The sequence below is a fragment of the Nerophis lumbriciformis genome, linkage group LG07 (genome assembly GCF_033978685.3).
Source record: "Nerophis lumbriciformis linkage group LG07, RoL_Nlum_v2.1, whole genome shotgun sequence".
NCBI classification, from domain to species: domain Eukaryota; kingdom Metazoa; phylum Chordata; class Actinopteri; order Syngnathiformes; family Syngnathidae; genus Nerophis; species Nerophis lumbriciformis.
Window position 1 is genome coordinate 36,214,909 of NC_084554.2, and position 22,592 is coordinate 36,237,500.

Consider the following 22,592-nt stretch of genomic DNA (forward strand, 5'->3'; position numbering starts at 1 on the left):
TAACAAGCAATACAATTAACATAAGAAAATTACGCCTGAAAAATATATTACAATATACAGTATTTACAGTAAGTGTGTTATAAAATGATGTTTATTTATTGTGGTTGTAGTTTTTTTTAGTTTTTGTACTAACACTTTTCATAAATCGTTGTTCGGTTTCAGTTCATTTTGAACGTGCATACGATACAATGCAATGCATCACACAATTCCAGTTGTTTCATTACAGCACGTCCAAAAAGGAGTAGGAAGAAGCAGAGCTTATTTAATCCTACCCCTTTTCATACCATAGCAATTGTATCCAATTTCCTTTGTCTCTGTAACATAAGAGTGAACCAATAAATAAGAAATAAATAATATACCATAGTAAGCAAACAGATATACAGATACATAAATAATCTTTGTTTCAATTAAAAAAAAGGGAAAAAAAAGAGTTCAAGATGTTCATCATAATTCTTGTTCTGTGTACTTTGTGAACACTTGTAGTTTGAACCGTCTCTTAAACTGAATCATATTGGTGCTTTGTTTGATTTCTTTGGTTAATCCGTTCCATAATTTAATTCCACATACTGATATACTAAAGGTTTAAGTGTTGAACCAGCATACAAATGTTTTAAATTTGATTTTCCTCTAAGGTTATATTTCTCCTCCTTTGTTGAGAAGAATTGTCGTACATTCTTGGCCAGCAGGTTATAGTTTGCTTGATACATAATTTTAGCTCTTTGCAAATGCACCAAATCGTTGATTTTCAATAATTGTGATTTAATGAATAAAGGGTTCTCTATATCCAACATTATGTGTTATTCTAATTGATCTTTTTTGTAACACCGTTAGTGAATTTGTAGTTGTTTCCCCATATTTCTGCACAATAACTCAGATGTGGTAACAATATGAAGGGATTTTTGCTCTAGAACATGTTTTGCTTTATTCATTATTGATGTGTTTCTTGCTACTTTATGTTGTATATTTTTTTACATGAGATTTCCAATTCATTTTATCATCTATTATTACACCCAAAAATGTGTTTTATTTTACCCTTTCAATATTTACTCCGTCTATCTGTATTTGTGTTTGACTTTCTCTTCTACTGTTACACAATAGCATTATTTTAGTCTTACTGAGATTCAAAGATAGTCTGTTTTTGTCAAACCATATTTTTAATTTGTTGTGATTAGAACACATGCATATTAATGTATTAATACCAGTAAAATATAAATGCATTTATTTATGTAATTTATTATAGGAATATTCTATTAGGTGTGCAGTGTTAAGTTGTCCATGCACAGTCATGTGACAAAAAAAAGTTTTTTCAAGTGATTGGAAGAAGAAAAGGAAAAAGAGGGGTACATTTTTTTTTTTAAAGAAGGAGGGTTGCATGGAGTTAAGGAGGGAGGAGTCAAGCGGGGGAAGGAGCAGCTGGAGTCCCACACTTCACCCTCTCTTCTCCTTGCGGGGGGAAAAACGCGCACTAAAAAAAAAATACAAAAAAACGCCACAACGGTGTGACGTGCACTCTTTCTTTCTTTTTCTTTTTTTTTTTTTTTAGTATCGCGCGGTCGTCGTCACTTGTGTGGCGGACTTGATACTTGCTTGTCCGACGGCCCTTGAAGGCAGCAAAGTGCGAGAAAGAAGAAGAAGAAGAAGAAGAAAAAGAAGGAGAGGAGGACAAACTCTGACCGCGCCGTTTGGGAGTTGCAGCGTGGAGAAAGAAGAAGGAAAAGTCTTCCAGGACATCTCCAGAGGCGCAACTGGAAGAAAGACCCCCCCAAAAGTGAGTCACGCCTATTCCTTGTGCATTTACACACTTTTTTGGGAGTAAGTTTTGGAACAGTGCGAAGTCCTCGGTCAAGCAATTTCATGGAAAAGTTGAGTTGGAGTGAAAAAAACACGCGTAATTAATGTTGTGTAACCATGTTTTAGAACACGTAGTCGTGTAATAAGCGTAGGATAGAATACAACTTTTTGGACGCACACTGAGTGGGAATCGTGGTGTGTGTGTGTGTAAAGTTGTGGGGGGCACACGTGTGATCATATTTCACTCTGTGTGTGTGTTTTTGTGTGAGTGTGTGTGTGTGTTGTTTCTGACTTGTTGAAACCGTTAACAAGAATATACACACACATACACACACACACACACACACACACACACACACACACACACACACACACACACACACACACACTCTCAAAATTGTCTGTGCACTCTTAAGCACGTGGCTTGACCTTTGACCTCAAGCATTCAGGTGTAATTATTACTTGCATCACTGCCTTTATTTTTTAAGTTCATGTGCCGCGTCAATGATCAGAGGTAATTATTTAAAAAATGATAACTTTTTATATGACTTTATTGGACAACAAACACAAAAGGAGAAGTACAATTATTTAAGGATGCCAACATTTAGACGTCATGTTTTCATTCTTGATGGGGGGGTGGAAGTTTGTGTTGATTTTTGCTGGTCGGGCCACATGAAAAAAAAAAAAAAAGCGACTTCCACATGTGGAGATATTTGTTTGAAAGTGCTCGCCAGCTGTTCCACATTTGATCTGCTCGGCCGCTCTCGGGTTTCATCATGCCAGGGTTCCAGTCCTTCTCTTTTTCACGCTCACAAAATTAGGCACGGCTGAGGTGAAGCCGCCACAAAAAAATATTTAAAAAAATCTATATTTTTGATGGTGTTTTAGTCGTAATTATCCTGGCTATAGAGTTAGTTATTATTAAATGTATACAATTTTGTGCTGTGAAAATCTTCTGTTTTTAAACCAGTGACAACATGAGAATATTATGTAATTATAGTAAGGCCTCATATACATAAAAATAAACCCCAATAATAAATGTTTAATAAATGAAAGTGTAATGTACACAATTATTATATTATAATATATATATATATATATATATATATATATATATATATATATATATATATATATATATATATATATTCATAAAATAATATTTCCCCCTGGAGTAAGTTTAATTTACTTAATTAAATTAATTATTAAGTATTGCATTAATTTAGCCCACTTATTTGAGTTGAGTTTGAGTTTATTTCGAACATGCATGCATACAACATGATACATCACAATGTCCAGTTTCTCTTTTCAACATGTTCGAAAAGGAGTAGGAAGAAGCAGAGCTTATTTAATCCTACCCCTTTTCTTTTACATAACAGTTGCTAAAACTTTTGTTCACTTCCTGCTCTCAATTTATTCACAATGCACTCCATAAGTAATCACAATAAAAATAAATAGATAATACTCGGTGAAGTAAGTTACAATTCATATGGTGAATTGTTAAGCTGTCATCAATTTTTTGTAGTATTGCAATAAGATTTAATAGTAATAAATATAGCAGAAATATGTGTTTTATTTAAGGGCAGGAGTCAAGGGTATTGGTGTAAAACAGGTGCACCTTTACCAACAAAAAAAGGACTTTGTCTCGTTAAGATGGTGATGAATGCGGCAGCGTTTAAGATGCTAATCTGCAGGAATGAAGAAGAAGATGTATATGCGGCGAGGAGCGGTCCGGAAAATGCGAACATCCGGCGGGTATTCCAGATAGTGCTGTTTATCTCAACTTTTTAAGTCCCAAATTATGCAAGAGTTACGCTTGCTCGCCGCACCCGTGACCCTCTGACCCTGCAGAATAGAAGCTGTCATGTTAATGCGAGGAGGTGACATTCTATTAGCTTTTTGAGCTATGGCCTCTCCTCCTTTTTTAACACGCACACACGCACACACACAAACACACCCACACACACACCGTGTCCTCAGGCTTTTTTCCCCACCCCTTTGGAAGAATACCTGCTATCAAGTTTGTATGCCCTAATGAGCTGTGTTGTGGTGCTAATGGCGGCCCTCAAAAGAGGTGCGAGAGCTTGTGTGTTGTGAAGGAAGTTGACTTTCCTTTAAGATAATTTGCTGTTTGGCTGCCGGGACATGTCGCCTCGGCTCGGCTTGTTTGTTTATAAAACGCCAGCTTCAGCCTGGCTGATGGAAAGTTTTCAACCAGGAGCTTCCTGACAGTAGACGATTAATGTGGAAAGGGGAGGTGGGGATAGGGTTGAAGGAGGAGAAAGTTGGCGATGGCGAGCTATAACGTGAAAACGTCCGGATACATTTGCGTGCGTGCGGAGACGAGAAGGAAGGGGCGCAGGAGGGCTCCTCCTTGGCCCGCTAATCCCCAGGCCCAGCCATCCCTTCAGGGCATGCTTCAGATCTGGCTCTGCGGCGCTCCGTGCGGACCAGCCATCTCCGACGGCCGATTTAATATGCTATGTGTTCCCGCTCTCGCGCCCCCCCTCTCCTCCACCATCATTGTCCCAGTGCGGGACCCCCGACTCCCCCCCCCCGCCCTTTGCTTCAAGGAGCCTGCTAAAGGCACCTTTCAAGCCGGGTGATGTCTTTGGATAAGGCGTATGGCGATATTCTGTCATTATAGATGTGTGCCGTGCATATTCAGGACCTGACTTTATCTCCTTTCTTGATCTGAGGCCGAGACGCCAGCGGTTTCATAATGTGCCTGAAGAAACTGCAGGACTCGGTAACACACCAGGGCCTTAAAAATCAAAATTTTGATCCACAGACTTGCCTGTCAGTGAACTTTGCAAGTAGGATTCACGCAACATTACTGAAAAAATTATTTTCATTTACGCAGTTTTCGAACGTAAGTATGGCTAACTAATCAACCAAGAAACAAGCTAATAAGAAGTACAAGTGTGTACAAGCTGACGTTATTTCTTCAAACTTTAGTGTGTTTCTCACAATCTATCCAGGTTGCTGATGTCAACTCAAATTTGCATAGTTGGCCGTGACGCATGTGAGCAAAAAACGTATAAAGAAAAGCAAATGAATGCTTTCATGTTGGAGTTTCAAAAAGACCAGAAAATTCTGAATATTTTTTTCGCTCGTCAGACAATCTAGAGGGGTGTGACCGCTCTCTAAGTTGGCAACACTGATCCCTCCTGCTACGCCCTCTTAGGCTCTGTCAGACCAGATGCTTATGCTTTTTTTCTACATTTGAAACACTTCCTTAGATCTACATCAGTGTTTTTCAACCACTGTAGTGTGCCGTGAGATATTGTCTGGTGTGCCATGGGAGATTATGTAATTTCACCTAATTGCGTTAAAAATATTTTTTGCAACCTAGTAATTATAATCCGCAAATGTGCCGTTGTTGACTGTCTGTGCTGTCTAGAGCTCGGCATAGTAACCGTGTTATACTCTTATCAGTGGGTCGCAGCAGATAGCTAATTGCTTTGTAGATGGTTTGTCGTGATCACAGTATGCAGACGATAGCGGGGGGCAGTGTGCAGGTAAAAAGGTGTCTAATGCTTAAACCAAAAATAAACAAGGTGAGTGCCCCTAAAACAAGGCATCAAAGCTTAGGGAAGGCTATGCAGAACGAAACTACAACTGAACTGGCTACAAAGTAAACAAAAACAGAATGCTGGACGACAGCAAAAACTTACTGTGGAGCAGAGATGGCGTCCACAAAGTACATCCGAACATGACATGACAATCAACAATGTCCACACAAAGAAGGATAGCAACAACTGAAATAGTCTTGATTGCTAAAACAAAGCAGGTGCGGGGATTAGTGCTCAAAGTAAGACATAAAACTTCTACAGGAGAATACGAACAAAGCAGGAAAAGCCACCAAAAATAGGAGCGCAAGACAAGAACTAAAACACTACACACAGGAAAACACCAAAGAATTCAAAATAAGTCACGGCATGATGTGACAGGTCATGACGGTACACCTACTTTGAGACAAGAGCTATATTGATGCATGCTTGGTTATGGTTTAAAGTCATAACCAATGACTGTTAATTGTCAATATCGAGTTTCATTTTTTTAATGATTTCTGCTGGTGGTGTGCCTTTGGATTGTTTCAATAAAAAAAAAGTGCCTTGGCTCAAAAAAGGTTGAAAAACACTGGTCTACATAACATGCAGTGGTGGTTTTTTGGTAATTTTGCATAGATTGCTTTACAGACAGTGTTCAAGCCGCTTTCTGACCGTCTCTTCAGGAGGCGCCGTTTTGTGGGCGGTCTTATTTACGTACCTCCACTTCGAACGGCGTATTATCTCCACCATCTTTATTGTAGTTTTTGCGCTTCCATATGGAGTCTACTGACAAATATAAGTTTAAACTTTACGCTACTTTGTATTAGAAATAGCAACAGCGGAGGATGCATGTGCATGTACGAGCCAGTCTGCCCCACAACAGGAGGATGGAGAAAAAGAAGTAATTTATTGACCACAACATCGGACTACAATTGTAGAAACATTTCTACAATTTGTAGAAATTGTACATTTCTACCATATATGAAGATATTCGCTGACGTCACACCTGCGGAAAAAAACTTCACCAATAGGACATATTTCAAAAGGCTCATTTGGGAGAAGAATTCAAGGCAAGATTGTTTTATAAATATCTCTGCAGTGCCACCATGGTTTGAATATAATATAATTGATTGTCATTGCACTTAAAAAGTACGACAAGATTAGTTTTTACTACAACCCGTCAAAGAACAGACATACAGTGAACAGAACAGGAAGACTGATGGGTTGCCACCTGTAAAGAGGAGGGAAGGAAAGGTAAACATAGTGGTGGTGGTGGTGGTGGGGAGAGCTCAGCTTGAAACCAGAGAAAATAACACATTTTTGGTACTTATGCAGATCCCAAATATACAAATAGAGGTACTAATAGGTAAGAATATGTGGTTTTGCAGAATTGGTCCCCTTTAAGAGTAGGTATGTAACAATATGAAAATGTCATATTATGGTTGTTGTGACCAAAATGATCACGGTTGTTTTCTTATCATCACGTTATTGTTGAAGATGCTTCTTGTACACACACACTGATATCTTTTAATCGAGTTTTTTAAATTTTAAAAGGTTAATGTGTCTTGTATTAATTCTAGCATTCAAGCTAGCTAGCAATTAGCGCACTTGCTGCTTCTCTAGGATTTCAGCAGAATCACAAAGTTTTTCAGTGTGTGATAATCAATCACGGTTTTACGATCATAAAAATTTGAAACGGTAATACTAACTGGTTTGAGTTTTACCACGGTTTATCATCATTACACAGAGGTGGGTAGCGTACCCAAAAATTGTACTCAAGTAAGAGTATCGTTACTTAATAATATGACTCAAGTAAAAGTAAAAAGTAGTCATCCAAATAATTACTTGGGTAAGAGTAAGTAAGTATTCCGTAAAAAAACTACTCAGTTATTGAGTAACTTGTGAGTAACTTCTGATTTTTCTAGTAGCTATTTTTTTAATGTTTTTTTTTACTACGATTGTAGTTGGTGTGTGCGTGTGTTTGCGTAAAATATAAAAATCATATAAAATTTAGTGCAACATGTTTTCTCTATTTAGAATTGGAATTCTTGTAGGCTGAAATGTGAACATTTCTACTGACACAGACGACAGCACATTATATAATTGTATTTTTACTAGTTTGAAAGTAATCATCGAAGATTTGTGCGGCCTTGCCTGACGCCACGTCACTTTTTACAGTCAGTACATTTCTATGTACTAGATTAGTCTGGTTTGTCAAATAATTCAGTTGCTTCTATTTTCACAGCTACATGTGAAGTTGTAGGTTTTTTTTATGATCTTATCTCTAATGTGGCTGTTGCCCATACGCAGTGTGCCTCTCGTACACTATGGGGCGATTGTGGTCATTTCAGCTTGTTTAGCTATGTTAGAATGTAGAAACAGCAGTAGAAGAGAATGCTACATGCTAATAAGCTAGCGCGCGTAACTTTAAAGCTACGGATCTAACAGATAAGTACAACTTTCCATGTTTTAATGTGTTTAAATGACACTTGTGGTTATTAGGATCCTCAGAGATATACAAAAAGATAGCTTTTTTTAGCGGTTTAGGAGGTTTCTCAGTTCAGCGGTTCTCACGTAATGTCACGTAACTAAAGTGTCTTCTTTGGGAACATTCTGGTAATTATTAAACAAGTAGGTTTTTATTTGATCATATACTTAAAAAATACAGACCTATTTCAGCCTCCCAGAGCAGTACTTTGTGTTTGTTTGATTGGTGAAATGGTTTCAAACGTCACTCAAGCTTGGCGAAACAGAGTCATGTGACAGTGCCAGGGAAGCAAGGTCACTGACATAAGGATACGTCTTTGCAAGCCTTAATCGATTATTTTACACAATTATGATATAAATAATACGATCAGAATATAATGATAATAATACTATCAGAATTAAACTCTATGTAACGGAGTTAAAATTGCGTTTCCTCTCAGAAATACGCAAGTAAAAGTAAAAAGTATGTTTCATTAAAACTACTCTGACAAGTTAAATGTATCCAAAAAGTTACTTAAGTAAATGTAACAGAGTAAATATAGCGCATGACTACCCACCTCTGTTGTTACATCCCTAGTTAAGAGGCAGAGTTACGATGTGGTAATGAGGAGATGCATTCATTATAATGTTTTTATGAGTTAGAATGAACACAAAGCGCCAAAATCTATTTACCGTATTTTGCGAACTCTAAGGCGCACTTAAAATCCTTTTTTTCCCCTCAAATCTCGACAGTGCGCCTAATAACCCGGTGCGCCTAATGTATGAAATAATTCTGGTTTTGCTCACCGACCTCTAAGCAATTTTATTTGGTACATGGTGTAATGATAAGTGTGACCAGTAGATGGCAGTCAAACATACGAGATATGTGGTAAGAGTACGTATTAGTGCAATATCACTCAAGTAAACACCACCAACATTTTATATGTTCCATTGAAAATAAAGAACATTACACACGGCGCTCAAAAATCTATCAAAATATTTTAGTACGACTTAGGTAAGCTATGAAACTGCTCCGCTTGGTGGATTGTCGGCGCAGTAAACATACAAGTATTATTAAGGTGTGTGTATAAGCTAAGACATATTATCTGGCATTTTGTTTCGCAATATTATGCAAAAGCAACTTTTCTTACCTTCTGATACCTGCTGATCTGTATTTGGGATCTTTATAAATCCTGAAAAATTGCATGCATCCGCCTTTGTAGTCCGTGCCAAGTACGTAGTTGATAGGCTTCTTCTTTTTCTGTATCTTCTTGTTATGGGACATTCATCCTCCGCTGTTGCCATTTCTAATATAAAGTAGTGTAAAGTTCTTACTTATATCTGTCAGTAAACTCGCCATGAAAGCGCTAAAACATACCGGTATAGTGAGTTTACATTATTCACCCAAGGAACTTTAGTTATTAGAGTTCCGGTCGGACGGTTTTTCACGGGACACATTTCCGGCCTTGTTGTTGTTTCTGGATGAGGAGATGCTGCTCCGTTATTGAGTTAAGTAAAGTCTGAATGTCATTAAAACAGTTAGCTCCATCTTTTGACACTTCTTCTACTCCCGTCCTTGCACGCTACACCGCTACAAGAAAGATGACAGGGAGAAAACGCTGCCGAAGGTGAGCCACGTAAATAATACCGCCCACAAAACGGCGCATCCGGAAGCCACTGTCAGAAAGCGGCTTGAAGATGATCTGTAAAACATAATCTATGCAACATTTTGACCAAAGAACCACCATTACATGTTATGTAGACCACAAGGAAGTGTTTTCCATTTAGAAAAAAGTCATAATAATATGACTTTTTTAATGCGCCCTATAATCCGGTGCGCCTTTTGTATGAAAGATCGAAAAGATCGAAAATAGACCATTCATTGGCAGTGCGCCTTATAATCCGGTGCGCCCTATGGTCCGGAAAATACGGTAAATGAATATACACCTTGGAAATTCTGAGAATGTATTCAAATATTTGGTCCAGTTTTTACATATTTTTGTGAATTATATTTATATAGCACTTTTCTCAAGTGACTCAAAGCGCTTTACATTGTGAAACCCAATATAAATGATAAATGGGTTGTACTTGTATAGCGCTTTTCTACCTTCAAGGTACTCAAAGCGCTTTGACACTACTTCCACATTTACCCATTCACACACACATTCACACACTGATGGAGGGAGCTGCCATGAAAGGGGCTAAACAGCACCCATCAGGAGCAAGGGTGAAGTGTCTTGCTCAGGACACAACGGACATGACGAGGTTGGTACTAGGTGGGGATTGAACCAGGGACCCTCGGGTCGCGCACGGCCATTCTTCCACTGCGCCACGCCGTCCCTATCTAATATCTAAGTTACATTTTTAAAGCAGTGTGGGTGGCACTGGGAGCAGGTGGGTAAAGTGTCTTGCCCAAAGACACAATGGCAGTGACTAGGATGGCGGAAGCGGGGATCGAACCTGCAATGAAGTTGCTGGCACAGCTGCTCTACCAACCGAGCTATACCGCCCCATATCTTAATGTACTTTCTTCAACAGTCCTATTAAGTCCACAAGGACTTCTTGAGCTCTTTAGGGCAGTGTTTTTCAACCTTTTTTGAGCCAAGGCACATTTTTTTCATAAAAAAATACGGAGGCACACCACAAGCAGAAAAGGTTAAAAAATGAAACTCCACCAGGTTGTCGTGCCTTATTTTGAGTTTGTTGTTGTTTCCTGTGTGTCGTGCTTTAGTTCCTGTCTTGCGCTGTTATTTTGGTGACCCTTCCTGTTTTGTTGGTGTTCACGCCTTCCTTTGAGTGCTATTTCCCGCATCCAATTTGTTTTTGCATTTAAGACTATTGAAGTTGTGCGTACGCTATCCTTCTATGTGGGGACATTGTTGATTGTCATGTCGTGTACGGATGTACTTTGTGGACGCCGTCTCCGCTCCACACGCTGTAAGTTTTTGCTGTCGTCCAGCATTCTGTTTTTGTTTACTTTGTAGCCAGTTCAGTTTTACTTTTGTTTTACATAGCCATCCCTATGCTTCAGTGCCTTTTCCTAGCAGGACTTGGTTTAAGTGTTACACACCTTTTTACCTGCACGCTGTCTCCCGCTGTGCTCTGCCTATTGGGATCACGACAAACCATCCTCGACGCATTCCGACTTCTACAAAGCAATGAACTACCTGCTGCCACCTAGTGATATGGAGTATTACAAGATTACCCTGCCAAGCTCTACACTGCACAGGCACTAGACAACGGCACATTATTATGATTATTGATTTGCAAAAAATATTTTTTGGACCAATTAGGTGAAGATGCATCATTTCCCACGGCACACCAGACAATATCTCGCGGCACAGTGGTTGAAAATCACTGCTTTAGGGAGTGCACGTTCGTTTGTAGGACGTGTATACAAGTTTGCCTTAAAACTGTTGGACCCAAGTATCGGGTTTAGCTGATGGGTCGTGCAAATAGTGCAAAAGTATTTGTTTTATTTTGCAACTTTGCAACTGAGGTGGCCATTAGAGTCCATTCTTTGGCGCTCGGTTGTTTGGTCTTCAAACTGAACCGTTCTGCACCGTTTGGTGGAAATGAGGCCTCAGTTGTTGCTGGATAGTTCCTCCGTGCGCACATCCGCGCACGTTTAACTCAGTCAGGCAGTCCGTGTCGACGGCGCGCAAGATCGCCAGCAGGGATGAACGTGTTGAGCCTCAGCTCCATTTGATGCGGACGTTCACGCCGCATCTCCTGCGGGCACGGCGCCGCGTTCGCCTAATGAACAGGAAACAGAGTTTAGCGCCAGTCTAAATAAACGAATGTGAGTGTTTTCTTTTCTCACGTACTTGAGGAGGAGCGGGACGAGGGCGCCGCTCATCTCCTTCACCTTTCGCTGCAGTAAAAAAAACAAAAAAACGTCTTCAGTTCTGCGGCGGCGTGAATTGTCGCAGCGAGAGGTGAAGTGTTTTGCTCCGGGGGCCGTTTGCTCGTAAAGTTGAGCGCCGGTTTGTTTTTGCACATGTGACACCGTGCCGCCTTCGACGGGAACGATCCGTCACTTGAAGCACGCTCTTATTCCTCTAAACGTTTTGTGTCCCCCTCCTCCCCGCGTCATTAATGAAGTTCTGCATTCAAAGCGTCACAATGTGAACCCTGTGTGTTTGCGGTCCCATGGCGCTCGTCCCTCACTCTTTCATTTCGGAGTCTCAGCGCATCCTGGAGTGGAGGTCAATGAGGGGTCTATTGTTTGCCGTGTCAGGAGGTTAATACCTGAAAGAAGCACAGCAAACATGCCCCCCCTGCTTGCCCCCCCCCCCCTTTCACTCTTCGTTTCCGTCCCGTTCTAGACTTGTTCTTTTTTTCTTTTTCTTTTTTTTTTTTTGGATTTCGCAAAGAATGCTGACAGAGCCTGGCTTTAATAGTGCCTCCTCATCTTGGAGAAAAGAAGAACTCAACTATCTGAGCAAACTTCTGCCCCAAGCCCCCCACCTCCCCACCTTGACAGCGCTGCATTTGAAGACTAATCGTTTTTTCTCATGCAAAGCATGCTGTTTTAAGAGGGGGAGAGAAAGGGGGGGCTGTGATTTAACAATACTCCACAGGGAATGAGGAACAGGGTTTTGGGGATGGAATAAGGGGAGGTGGGCTGTGTGTGTGTGGGGTGGGGTGGGGGGGGGATTCCTCTCTCCTTTTTCTCTGTAGACAAAGCCCAGTTCCTTTCAGGGCTCCATGGGAGGGAGGGGGCGCGACGTGCAGGATGAAGCGCATCCAAGTTCCTTGAAAGAGAGGGAGACATTTTCAATGACAGTTTGTCATCGTGCTCTATGAACTTCCCGGCGAAACGTGGGGGCGGCCTTCTGCTGCTGACAGGCCAGGGGAAGGGCGGAAAAAAGTTGCGGAGGAGAAGAACGGAGGCCCCCAAAACGTCTACACTGGTGTTTTTATTAAAGGAGGGGCGGGAGGGTGGGGTGGCGGGGGGGGCGACATTCTTTGGAAGTATATCTTATTCATGAAGAAAAGCCAGGTTGGACTTCCTAAAGAATTCATTATATGGCAGATGCAGGTTGCAGAGCGCCACGTTGTAAAGCCTCCCCCGGTGCAAGGAGAGGCCTGACCGGCGAGAAGGCGTCCATTTGTCAAAGGTGCCGGACCGGACCCCTTTTTTCTCCCACTCCTCGACACTTTCCCCATCCGCTCTCGGACTCATTGTCCGGGCCCACGCAGGACATTAGTCACCGCCATGCCCAGCGGCCCGCGGGCGGGGAAGGGGGGGGCCTCAGCCCTGCGAGTCCGGGGGGGGGGTGAGAGCATGGCGAGGAAAATGTGGGTCGGAAGCAAAGTGAGGAAGATGAAATGTAGGAGTGTATGTGTATGTGTGTGTGTGGACGACCACTCTTACACTCCTAGCTCTACCTCAGGGCTCAGTGTGTAAGCCCCTGTCTACCCCCCACTCCCACCCCAAAGCTGCTTTCACAAAGAGATTTACAAGACAGGTCTCCGGTGTGTTTCACTGCCCTGCATGATAAGTGCTGGGCTTGGAGTGTGTGCGCGTGCGTGTGTGTCTCAAAATCCTGACCTTTCTTGTCTTTCCGAATGAAATTCTGCTGCGTTATTAGCGATCCGAGCAGGCCCCCGTAAGAAAGGACCCCTCGGTGCTATATCCTCCTGAGAACCATCATCCTCTGTGGTGGACATTAGTTTGTTTTTAGTCTATTACTCCTGTCAGAGTTACATATTTTGGAAAAAAAAAAGTATTCTAAAAATGTCCACTGCAGAGGACACTGGGACTCACGCGTGTGTGAGAGTATTCCACACATAACAGGTACAAGGATCCCGTTAGCTTTTAGAATTATTTATAAAGCTCGGCTTTTGTGCGGCTCTGTGTCTGTCTCCTCCCATTACGGGCTACCTGCCCTCCCCTTTTTTCGTCCCCAAATGCTCCCCTCGACCCCCTCACTGTGTAAGGTGGGAGGGAACACCATAAGACCTAAACCCACAGGAACAGGAACTATCATTCCTTTGCGTTTTGGGGTCCAAGACCTTATAGGAGCCACGAATGAAAATTCTTCTCACCCCAGTTATTAATGATAACCTTCCCCTTGCACAATAAAAGCGTAATGAGAAAACAATCCGCAAAGTCAAGAAGGTTGCAGAAATAGGGTTGATTAATGAGACGAGGCACCTTCAGGCTTGTGTTTTGTGGTTACAGCACCACCTGTTGCTTTGATGGCAGCACATGTCAAACTGTAAATCACTTTAGTGACACCAAGCATGCAATACAAATATCCTCAAAAGGCCTTTTTCCACCACAGGAACTTTTACGTTTTACCTGCTAAAAGAAACACCGCGGCCCCTGCGTTTCCACCAAAAACTACCTGGGTATATAAAGTTCTACAGGAACTATTTTAATCCCCGGTAAAGGTTCCTACAGGAACTTAACAGGACTGTGCTATCGAACACTGATTGGTTGGACACAATTGGGGCGAGGGGTTTGAAATTTTGGGCACCTAACGATTTGATCCAAATCTGATTCCTGGGGTGACGATTCTATTCAGAATCGATTCTTGATTCTTGATGCAAACCGATTCTTGCAATGTATTATTTGGTATACCGTAATAATTATAATGAAACTTTTTCAAAACAGGAAAATTGATTCCTATTAAAAAATAAATAACTGTATTTTTATTTTTAAAATTGATTTTTGAAAACTATGAATCGATTTAGGATCAGGATGGATAAGAATCGCGATTCGGATATGAAGCGACTTTTGTGTGCACTCCTATTTTTGTGTTCCACTTTGTATTCAAAATTTCAGTCGCCATTAGAGTATGGGGAACCACTTGTTTGTTTATTATTTCTTGTGTATTTGTATTACCACATACTTGATAACAGAGAAAGAAGAACGATAGGAACTTTTGAGTTGCAGGAAGGTTTGTGTGACGTCTGAACGCTGATTAGTAGAACTATCTTGTAGTGTTTTTACTCAGCCGTTCAAGATAGTATATATGCAGTTTAATGTGTATTATTTTGTTAAATACTCTAAAAGTATACAGTGACACGCTGTTTGTGTAGTTGTAAACCTCAACCGGAGTGACTGAATGTTAATGCCAGCAGGCTAAGACTAACTCTGCGGTAATGTTGTTGCTGTGAGATGAAATCTGATATTTATCATTTCTATGTTGTTTACAGCTGGAATTGATCATTCATTATTTACTGAGGTGGCGACTTTTTGCCTTTTAGACACTTTTGGACAAAAGCCTGACTTTTGATGTAAAATTTGCTACACTTTGTTTTTCAATCAAATCGCTTTGTTTATTATTGCATTGTGCTTTATTAACTTACGCTTTGGTAAAATAAATATGACAGAAGGGCCTCAAATTGTATAGTAGAACCTCGACTAATGAACAGAGTTAGTAAATAGAAATGTTGATATTTTAAAGAACATTTCTCCATAAGAAACAATGTAAACATGAATAATGGCTTCAAGCTTGTTCTTAATGTGCAATTGAAGCCTATTCTATTCATATTTCAGTAAACATGTGTACACTTTGAACACAATACAAAGCACATACTGTACATCAAACAAACATAACAAGATCAACTTTCTACCTATTAACAAAGCCAAAACAACAACAACTGGCTGAACTGTCCTCATTTGCAGCACATTGTCACTAGCCTTGTGGTGCACTCACAGTTTGAAATCACTTAATTCCTTAACTTTAACAGCCAGGTCGCTACAATGATTAGGAATAAAAAATCAAATCCACATGTTGCCTAAACCCTTTCGGTCTGCAACATTTTCAATTTATGAATGTACAACTGTTTGTTTATGTAAAACTGTTTGTTTATTTTGTTGACCACTGACCGAAGAAATAATAAACTAATAAACTAAACGTTAACTTGTCGGTTAATTTTCTTGGCGTGCAGCGAAAGGGAAAGTGGCGTAGTGGTTAGAGTGTCCGCCCTGAGATCGGTAGGTTGTGAGTTCAAACCCCGGCCAAGTCATACCAAGGACTATAAACATGGGACCCATTACCTCCCGGCTTGGCACTCAGCATCAAGGGTTGGAATTGGGGGTTAAATCACCAAAAATTATTCCCGGGCGCAGCCACCGCTGCTTCCCACTGCTCCCCTCATCTCCCAGAGGGTGATCAAGGGTGATGGGTCAAAAGCAGAGAATAATTTCGCCACACCTAGTGTGTGTGTGACACTTTAACTTTTAACTTTTTTGAACTCATATTTAGCTAACAAAACATTGTAAAAAGGCTGAAATTTAATTTGAATTAAAAAGCTTTCTAAGTAACTCTTAGCACCAAAGCTAACTACTGATTGAGCACGGAGATCAATCAGCTCGCCCACAATAGATATGATGCGCTGCGAAGTACACAATGAGTAGATGAAATGTTCGTACACTGAGACAAGGTTCGTACACCAAAAGCATAAGTTTATACAATGAGGGCTTGACATTTTGCTTGATGGCGGCCGTGTTTTTCAACTAATCCTGCTCATATTTTGCACTCATGTGCTAAGCAATCCCATAAATGTACATATTAAATTGGGTGGGAGTTGGGCTAAACTCTCTAGAGTAGAGCTGTGTGAGAAATTTCAAGTCAACCAGACCTGAGGGTTTTATTAACAGCGCCCCTTTGTGATGGTGTACCTTTCAGAAACACGGAAGGGGGGCATGTTTCGACAAATGTTCACCCTTTTGTGTTCAGCGGTTCAGGAGTATAGTTAGTTTAGACCAGGGGTCGGCAACCCAAAATGTTGAAAGAGCCATATTGGACCAAAAAACTAATCTGTCTGGAGCCGCAAAAAACGAAAAGCTGTATAAAAGTCTTAAAATTAAGGCAACACATGACGTAAGTGTCTATATTAGCTATAATAGCCTACTATCAAAATGACTATGTGTTGCAGGCTGAAGCAAATCTTCGTTGACAGAAATGTTGAAATGTAATATTTATTCAACACATTTTTACAACATTAGAAATCACTAGTAAACCAGAGGCTACTTAGAAGGTGAGATAACTCCTGGAAATTACTGGCTTTTAATGGCCGAATGTATAGATGTGTGTGTCCAAGTAAAGGAAATGGCAGGCTGTCTTCTTTTAATGGATTTATTACAATCTTTGGCAAGCTCGGTAACGTTTACTGTGGTCTGGAACAACATGGCACACAAACAACTATCTGAAATGCAGCCAATATTACATACAGATAATATGTCATTAGACATGCAAAATAATTATATCCAAAGAGGATAAAGGTAAAGGAAATTAAATGAGCTCAAATATACCTACAAACGAGGCATAATGATGCAATATGTACATACAGCTAGCCTAAATAGCATGTTAGCACGCCAACAAGTCAATAACAGCAACAAAGCGCACCTTTGTGCATTCACGCACAGCATGAAACTTTTGGTGGATAAAATGAGGCAAAGAAGGAGTGGAAGATTTTACATGTAAACAAAATGTTGCGTCACAGTCCACACTATGGTGAGTTCAAGAACCGCCGAAATTAGTAGGACAAAACAATGTTCACCAATATTAAACAGTGGGCTTTCTAAAAATTGGGGAAGGTTTGTGTCATGTTTGTCCTCAAACAAAAAACATAGTAAAACAAAAAAAATATTTCCCCCCCATCTTTTTCCATTTTCAATCCTGTTTTAAAAATGCTCCAGGGAGCCACTAGGGCGGCGCAAAAGAGAGGCATGCAGGTCGCTGACTCCTGGCTTAGACAAACTGTACATGGAACTGTCCTTTTTTAGCAGGGAAAATGTGTCCAAAATGATTCAACTAAAAAAAAACAGGAAAAGGTATTTTTTTCTCACAAGGTCACACTTCACCTAAAAAAGTTACTCTTGACCCCTCCTCATATGGCCTCCATTACTGGGTAATCCTCCAGCGTCTCCCTCCCTGCTCCTAGCACGCACCGAAGCAGGATGAAGGTTGGAGTGTGTTTGCGAGGGGTTTATGTTAATGTCGCTTTTATTGAAACAAGCTGCGATGCGATTATAGCGCCGCATGCTACGTACGGGCGAGCTCGCCGTCTGCCTCTGGCGCGGACGATCAATGCAAACAAGCTAACGTGGGCTAATAAGCCATTAGCGGGCCCATTGTGGGGAAGATCTACATAGCGACTTGTAGACCTTCTCTGTCCTGGAGCGAGGGATGATTGTGCGTGTGAGTGATGAGGCCTTCCTTTTCGCCAGTCAGGAGATGTGACCGCGATTACGCCGCTCACTTCCTCTGATGTCACCCATCGCTAAGTGGCAACGGGTGAACTTATTATCCCTGTCTTAACTTCCAGCGCCGAGCCAGCTGCTCTCCATGCTTCCCAATTAACCTCAACCTCCCCCTGCCTTCATTAAGACCCCCGCCTTCCTCTTCCTCCTCGTCAGCCTTGTTTACCCACAGAGGTGTGCTTCAGCTCCACATTATGGAAGGCAAACAAGTAAAAACATCCAAATGTTTGTTTGGGGGTTCTGTAATGACATTCTTGCTGCTCCTTTTTGATGTTGGGGATTTTCAGGACGGTTCTGCCAACTCTGGGAAGTTTCGAAATCCAAAGTATGCAGCTGCGGGGTTTTGATGAATTTGTTTCCGATGAGTAACAGTGTGTGTTTCTCTCTCAAATCCCCCGAGACTCCGTGTGTGTGTGTGTGTGTGTGTGTGTGTGTGTATTCTACAAGTTGGCGTCGAGGGACGGGCGAAGGTTGGCGGGGGAGTGAAGTGTAACGTAGCTGATATGAAAGCAAAGGGAGAGCGTCGTCTCCAAAGTCTGCGGGACTCCATCTGAGCCGCGCTCGCCTTTTGATGTCACACCTCGCCTGCCATCGGCTCAACGCCGCCGAGTAGAGGAGTCGCACTCCGCGCTGCCATCCGGCACAGCAACCACTTCCACCCCGTGTGGGTTTTTGCCTTTGAAATGAGCCCGCGTGCACGACCCCGGGAGCCAATTCACTTTGTTTGCGCAAGCAGCAGCCTCCGAGTGTTCATGGGAAATTGTTTACAGTCGCCCACCGCGAGGCGCGGAAATGGCGAAAAACCACCAATAATGGACACATGCACAAAAATTCCTAAAAAATGACTGTTTTTGATACTCTTTGGTCCTCAAGAACCTATATCTAAGAGATGTTTTCATCATTACGAAATAGTTAAATAAATAATGAAAGATATAATTCTGATAACAAAAATAATGTTTTGATAAAAATTATATTACCATTCACCCTGACTGAAATTTAAATCTGGTCCCGTTGTTCATAGAGCAAGCATAGTTATTTATTCTTGTGAATGATAGGCAAAATAAAAAAATAAAAATTCCAGTCCCCCTTTATTTAACATTGTTGTATGTGATCTATTGTATTTAAGCATACTTGCCAACCTTGAGACCTCCGAATTCGGGAGATTTATATCTCAATATTTTGCCTTAGCCTTGAATGAACACTTGATGCATATAATCACAGCAGTATGATGATTCTATGTGTCTACATTAAAACATTCTTCTTCATACTGCATTAATATATGCTACTTTTAAACTTTCATGCAGAGAGGGAAATCACAACTAAAAAAAATCACTATTTTTTTCATACGGTGTTGATCTGGAAATGTTTGCCTCGGCATTTTGATGGTGTGGGCGTGTGGCACCGAACGGAGATGTTGACGTGCGGAGTACGTAAATATTGTTTTTAAAATTGTTGTGCAGCACTTTGGAAACATTTTTGTTGTTTAAATGTGCTATATCAATAAAGTGGATTGGATTGGAGTGAGCACTCTTCATTCACGAGCAGGGGACTTTTCAAATGATGCTACATATTAGCAGTAATGCTACTTTTTATAGCAACGCTTTTGCTCCACACTTGACATATTACGGTTGTTTGTTCGACATACAGTATTCCCACTTGAAGCCAAACCACCGCCAGACGATGGACCCCGTGCTGTTTTTTGGGGGAATTAATTATTCCTTCATTTGTTACCAGATTCGCACCTTCTTTCTCTCGTATTACCGCTAGCATCACAGCTAACGTTACCAATGCTGCTACCTCTCTGCTGGGAGAGGGCGTATACGTATGTGACGTATGACGTGACAGTATGTGACGTGTGTAAGAAGGTGCGCTTGCTGTCTGTGAGGAGAGACAGGAAAGAGTAGGAAGAGCCTGTAGTGTAATGCCCGCAGCTAAAAGCAACTGCGTGAGAACGCATACTCGAATATCACGATTTAGTCATTTTCTATATCGCACAGAGACAAACCCGCGATATATCGCGCATATCGATATATCGCCCAGCCCTAATATATATATCAATAATCCGTTCATGAATGAGTATATCCGTTCGGCCACCGTGTTCTATGGAGAAGTCTGATCTCCAAAATTTGCGGGCAGCATACCCCTTCCCCTTCGAGCTGTCCTGGATGAACTTATGAAATGATTTTTTCCAATCATTTTGGAACTTGCAAGCGTACTTCTTCTTTTTACTCGTCGTCGCCATGTCTCTTCTTCGTTCTTCTGCTTCGTCTCTGTTATGTTTTTGGACATTACTACTTGCCGTAGTTTTGAAGCAATTCATGATGGGAATCCGGATGTTTTGTGTCAGTGTATTAACGTGCCGGCTGGAATAAACACACGCTGAGAAGTAGCTCTGTGCCTGCCTACTTTATGGGTTATAGATAAACCTATGGATAACAGAGACATATATAATAGTCTCCTTTTCAGGTGAGAGAGGACGCTAAAGGCAGTGCCTTTTAAGGCACGCCCCCAATATTGTTGTCCGGGTGGAAATCGGGAGAAATTCAGGAGAATGGTTGCCCCGGGAGATTTTGAGGAGGGGCACTGAAATTCGTGAGTCTCCGGGAAAATCGGGAGGGTTGGCAAGTATGTATTTAAGTTAAAGTTAAAGTACCACTGATAGTCACACACACTAGGTGTGGTGAAATTACCCTCTGCATTTGACCCATCCCCTTGTTTAACCCCCTGGGAGGTGAGAGGAGCAGTGAGCAGCAGCGGATTGCCGCGCTCGGGAATCATTTGTTGATTGGGTCCCATTTTCATAGTCTTTGGTATGACTCGGCCGGGGTTTGAACTCACGACCTACCAATCTCAGGGCGGACACACTAACCACAAATCCACTGAGCAGGTTTTTTTTTAAGTGCAGAGTTACAGTGTATATGTAATAAGTTAATAAAGACAGGTGTTTGCAAACATAGCTCATTAGCATTAAAGCTACAGACACACAAAATTACACAAATCTTGTTGAAAAATACTGCAATATTCTTTTGAAAACCAACTTTCTCTGTGTTGTACATTTTGTTTTGCCCAATTTTGAGTTGAGGAATTATGCCAAACACAAATATCCACCACAGAGGACGCAGATTTCTTAGGAGGATTTCGGATCAAAGCGATGTTTTTCCGTACAAGACCAAACTAGAGGCAGCGGCGGTGTTTTTTTCTGTGGTTAGTTGAGGAGAAAGTCTGTAGTGTGTAGTTTATTTGGACCATATAGCCCCTCCCACACGACATGTCGGCTCACGGATGGCGTGCTGACAGAGTGACCTTATTCCAAGGAATGTTCATCCCGTCTCCTGAAAGATAAGGTGAACGTGCACGTATAACAGAGTCATCCCTTTCAGCGCGCGCGGAATGCGTAACCCGCCGTTACCCCCTGGACGTCTTCCCATCCGCACAGGAAGTGGAACATTAAAGCCATGCCATTGCTAGTTTGCCCCCCTCCCGCCTCCTTGTTTTTTCTCTCTCTCTGCATTCCTCCGCCTGGCTCAGCTCAGCCTCATTCGACATTCCTTTACATCCTGATTGCTTTGCCCTCCCCGCTCATTTCTTGTTTGGGTCCGGCTTTATCACGCCAGAGCCAAACAGCGAGACAACTTCATCTCATCCAATTTGGAACCCTTTAATGCGCTTTAAATGGCGTGGCCCGGGGGCCAGCGCGGGAATTAATAAGAGCCAATCAAGCTCGCCGCTGGGGCATCCAGTCCGGTCTGGAAGTAAACATTATGACTTCTTGAGCAGGGGATTCGGAGGCTAGCGCTTGATGAATTGTGGCGGAGCGCGGGAAGGGCTAATTTCTCACTTAGCCATCCTGATGGGGCGAGCTAATAGGCCTCGCTTTGCCTGGCTGATTGTCTGCCGCCTTTATTATTGCGCATTATCGCGCTGCCCCCTGGCTGTTGTCGGGCTTTGGCCTCGGAGACGCTCGCTCCCGCCATTAATCACGCCGTGCTGCTCCGACACGTATGCCGATGACTCACGGGAGTGAATGAAAGTGCAAGTAGACAAATTCAAGATGTCTAACGGAGGGAAAACAACTTGGCTAATGACTTTATAACCTGTAGCTTCATGCAGCACACACTGCACCTCAAACTAGTTTTTTTTCAACTGATTTTATCCTTTTTATTTTTTATCAGCTTTGCTTCCACACGTCTGAAAAGCTTTTTTGAAATAATGAATAGCGATGTCCCGGTACAACTTTTTGACTTGAGTAGTGGCTCAAACCGATATTAATCCGATATTAGCACAAATCATCAGTGGTGTGCCGTCAGGGTCAGCAAGGCCTTCTCTGCTGGCCTAATATAACCAAAAATCATGATCATAATTAAAGATAAAAGTTTTTTTTAAATTTACTTTCCCTAAATATCTAAAAGTATTCATATTCTCTTCATGTCATATTATGCTCCTTCCAATGCTGTTGTTTCTAGTTTTAGTTTGTATCCAATCAGAATTCAGCTAGTTTATGTTGCCATGCTGGACGAAATCTGCCTGGATCCTTTAGAATCAACAATGCGGGGGTC

General features: G+C 41.6%; 1 protein-coding gene across 1 annotated transcript in view; it reads left to right on the forward strand.

Annotated features, from left to right (window-relative positions):
- The first annotated feature begins 1,443 nt into the window (after positions 1-1,443).
- Positions 1,444-22,592, forward strand: part of gli3 (GLI family zinc finger 3) — a 164,203-nt gene continuing 143,054 nt past the window's right edge. Inside the window, exon 1 of the mRNA XM_061965256.1 lies at positions 1,444-1,768. The gene's annotated coding sequence lies outside the window, so the exon portion shown is untranslated. The remainder of the gene's footprint in view (positions 1,769-22,592) is intronic.